A 4763-nucleotide genomic window follows, 5' to 3' on the forward strand; every position below is an offset into this window, starting at 1 on the left:
CCTGGGATGTCAGGACTGTCTTATGAAGAAAGACTGGATAGACTTGGTTTATACTCTCTAGAATTTAGGAGATTGAGAGGGGATCTTATAGAAACTTACAAAATTCTTAAGGGGTTGGACAGGCTAGATGCAGGAAGATTGTTCCCGATGTTAGGGAAGTCCAGGACAAGGGGTCACAGCTTAAGGATAAGGGGGGAATCCTTTAAAACCGAGATGAGAAGAACTTTTTTCACACACAGAGAGTGGTGAATCTCTGGAACTCTCTGCCACAGAGGGTAGTTGAGGCCAGTTCATTGGCTATATTTAAGAGGGAATTAGATGTGGCCCTTGTGGCTAAGGGGATCAGAGGGTATGGAGAGAAGGCAGGTACGGGATACTGAGTTGGATGATCAGCCATGATCATATTGAATGGCGGTGCAGGCTCGAAGGGCCGAATGGCCTACTCCTGCACCTAATTTCTATGTTTCTATGTTGTAGCCCCTGGGGACAGCGCTTTCTTCAGGCAGCTGTCACTGAAAGGACGCGCTCGGTCACCTTGGGGCTCCCTCCCCCCTCACTCCACCGCTCCCTCCCTCCACCCCACAGTCGCTGACATCTTCCAAGAAAGGAGGAGGAGGAGGAGGCGATGGTGGAGGTGTAGCTGGTGGGAGAAGGCGAGTGGACAAAGCAGCCCCCTCTGCCGACTTGAGCACTCCGCCGCCTCCTTGACATTGGCCTGTGAATGCACCAATCCTCGCCTCCGGCGGCCATTGCTCAGCTTCCATGTCCCGCAGCTGACCCAGAGCGCCACCTAGAGCGCGGGAGGTATGCCCCCAGCCCACTCACCAGCATCAATGTGTTTTCACAATTCCTTTTCTTAAACATTTGTGTAAATGTTTGCAAAGAGCCAGTCACGGATCTGGTCCAGTTGATTAAGTCACATGGGCACCACGGTGACTTGACAAATTATAGTCTTTCAGCACAACAGCAGGCCCGCCGGCCCAACTTGTCTATCCTGACAGAGATATCTATAGTTCCCATATGCCTGCATTTGTTCCCATTTCACTCTAAACCTTTTCTATCCATGTACCTGACCAAGTGTCTTTGAAATGCTGTTATTGCCCCTGCCTCAACTACCTCCTCAGGCAGCTTGTTCCATGTACACACCACCCTCTGAGTGGAAAAGTTGCCCCTCGTGTTCCTGTTAAATCTTTCCCCTCACACCTTAAACCTTAATTCTCTGGTTCTTGATTCCTCTAATCTGGGTAAAAAAACTGTGCATTCACACTATCTATTGCTTCATGGTCTATGCACCTCTATATTTTGTTTAGTTTAGTTTATACATACAGCATGGAAACAGGCCCTTCGACCCACCGGGTCAGCGTCGACCAACTATCCCGCATATTAACACTACCCTACACACACGAGGGACAATGTTTATATTTACCAAACCAATTAACCAACAAACCTGTATGTTTTTGTAGTGTGGGAGGAAACCGAAGATCTCGGAGAAAACCTACGCAGGTCACAGGGAGAACATACAAACTCTGTACAGACAGCACCCGTAGTCGAGATCGAGCCCAGGTCTCCGGCGCAGTAAAATGGAATGGACGGAGATAGATCATGTGCAAGCAAGTGGGCAAAGTTGAACTGACATCATGGTCAGCGCAGACATTGTTGGCCGAAGGGACTGTTCCTGCCCTGTACTGTTTGTTTGTGGTTCTGAGCCATGTTCTATGCAACATTCTTATTAAAGGAGAATTGACCTTGAGAGAACTGGTAAATGGTTAGTAATTAATTAAAATCAAGAATACTCAGGGAAAATTGAAGCACAATGGGTCTTTAATCCCATCAAATGCAGTGGGAACTCCAGGACCCCAGTATACTGGTTGAGGGAATTTTCAGGAAGTGCTGCTAGCTGGAGTATCTCCAGATCAAGGGCAGCAGCTGGTATCGCTACAGTCCATTCACTTGTTTGACTATTAGATAGAGAGTGGGGGTGGAAGATTGCAACCTTCACGTGGTCCGCCCTGTTTCGACGAATGCAATCAACCCGGCGTGCACGATCAAATAACAGAGCATTTTACAAGAAGTGATTCATTCTCATTTGAAGAACATGCACCTCATCCCACCAACATGTTTAGACTTTGGAGATACAGCGTGGAAACAGACTCTATGGCCCACCGAGTCCGTGCCGACCAGTGATCACCCTGTACACTAGCACTAGACTACCCACAAGGGAAACTTACACTTTACAGAGGCCAATTAACCTACAAACCCACAGGTCTTTGGGATGTGGGAAGAAACCGAAGCTCCCGGAGAAAATCCACGCGGTCTTAGGGAGAATGTGCAAACTCTGCGCAGACAGCATCTGAGGTCAGGATCGAATCTGGGTCTCTGGCACTGTGAGGCAGCGGCTCTACTGCAACGCCACCGTGCCTCCCTTCGTGAGGTGTTGCCTGGGGTCTGCAAATCCCTGGGACACCCTGACAATCGCTGTTCAAATGTCAGTCCCCCCTGCTTTCTCTGAGCCAACATCACAGACCACTGTGTTAATTCTGCCCATGGGGCCTGCAGTGCCTTAAAAATAGACTTTGAACAATCCCCTGCTGCAGGTGTGACGGTGCAGCAAGCTCTGCTGATGCTGTTGAAGACTTTCCCATCTCCCCACAGCAGCCACAGGATGTTACAGCTGGTACAGCTTCAGGTTCCTACACCAGTCCCGGACAATTCACAACACAAAGGGCTTTGCTGCATCCGTCAGCAGCAGAACATCAACTCCACTGATGGCCAACACACTCGCTCTCCCATTCTTAACTCGGCAACAGGTGCGAAGAGTCGTGGGTGTTTGCGTGCAGAGCATCAGGCTCCCCCCTCACTGATCCAAGCCCATCTCCCTCACTCTGCCCCCCTCACTGATCCAAGCCCATCTCCCTCACTCTGCCCCCCTCACTGATCCAAGCCCATCTCCCTCACTCTGCCCCCCTCACTGACCCATCCCATCTCCCTCACTCTGCCCCCCTCACTGACCCATCCCATCTCCCTCACTCCCCCCCTCACTGACCCATCCCATCTCCCTCACTCTGCCCCCCTCACTGATCCCATCCCATCTGATCCAAGCCCATCTCCCTCACTCCCCCCTCACTGACCCATCCATCTCCCTCACTCCCCCCTCACTGACCCATCCCATCTCCCTCACTCTGCCCCCTTCCCCGGGCAGGGATAAGGGCAACACAGTGGCACAACTGACAAACCTCCTGCCTCACAGCGCAAGAGACCCAGGTTCGATCCTAACCTCAGGTTCTCCCTGTGACCGCGTGGGGTTCCTCCCGGTGAAGCCATTAATTAATTAAATATTATGTTCATTATATTAATGCAACTGTACATTCCCCTAGTTTGTAGGTAGATGGGAGAATCTGGAGTATTTGATGGAAATGTGGGTAGAATAGGTCGCTGGGAAAATGAGTGGGGAAATAGGATTACTTTGTCACCCAATGATGGGACAAATGGAACTTTTCTGAGTCGGAAGAAGGGTCTCGATCCGAAACTGTCACCCATTACTGCTCTCCTGAGATATTCTGCCTGTCCCACTGAGATACTCCAACATTTTGTGTCTACCTTTCTGTGTCATATGGGCGTGGGGAATATATGGATGCCTGGGGCAGGTAAGAGAGGAGGGGGCCAAGTGGAGGAAGAGGGGAGAGGATGAGTTAGGCTGGAGTTAGTGTCAGGGTGGCAGGGAGGAGGCAGTGACATAGAACATGAGGACAGGGAGGATGGGGGGTGGGAGGGGTTGTTGAGGAGGTCTTTGCCTATCTGGCTGTGGCAGAAATGTTACTCGCTATCATCAACTGCCAGAATGTTGCCTGGAGGTTTGAACGGACTCTATCCTTATCTGTTCCTCACAAGTTGTATAGGTTTAGTTTAGAGATACAGCATGGAAATAGGCTCTTCAGCCCACTGAGTCTAGGTCAAACATTGAACACACATTCACGTGAGTACCACGTTACCCCACTTTCTCTGCACGCTAGGTACAATTTATAGAGGCCAATTAACCTGCAAACTCACCCGTATCCGTGATCACAGGGAGAGAGTGCACCTCCGTACAGACAGCACCCGTAGTCAGAATTGAACTCAGGTCTCTGGCGCTGTAAGGCAGGAAAACTCCCACTGTGCCACCATGCCACCCACTGCGGTTGTGGGTGCGAGTGTAGATTGGGGTCCATCCCTCAAGGTAGAGAAGGCTGGAATTAGAATCAAGCGTCGTGTTTAAAAATCCTAAAGTAATAAGATGGAGTAAATAAAGGGAAAATGTTTCAAGTGGACAAAAGATGACTAGCTCAAAGTTATTAGGACAAATCAGAGAGGCTAAGGTTGTCTTCCCTTGAGCGAATGATCCTGAGGGTTGCTTTTATAGGGGTTTATAAAATCATAAGGGGCATAGATAGGGTAGATAGTCACGGTCTTTTTCCCAGGAAAAGGGAGTCTAAAATTAGAGGGCGTGTTTAAGATGAGAGAAGAAAGACTTAAGGGAATCTGAGGGGCAAGTTTCTTTACAAAGAGGGCAGTGAGCATTTGGAACGAGCTGCCAGAGGAGGTGGTAGAGCCTGGTACAATTACAATGTGTAAAAACTGTTTTATTATCTCTGAAAGTCAACATGATTCAGCGTAAAACTATGCAAAATCCCTTCATACATCCTCAGTATCTTTTCATTCAAGAGTGTCTTACTCAGTAGTTTCTATCTTTACCCAAAATGCTTGCCACCCACGTGGCCCCCTGGGGT

This window comes from Leucoraja erinacea, chromosome 2 (genome assembly GCF_028641065.1).
Source record: "Leucoraja erinacea ecotype New England chromosome 2, Leri_hhj_1, whole genome shotgun sequence".
NCBI lineage: Eukaryota > Metazoa > Chordata > Chondrichthyes > Rajiformes > Rajidae > Leucoraja > Leucoraja erinaceus.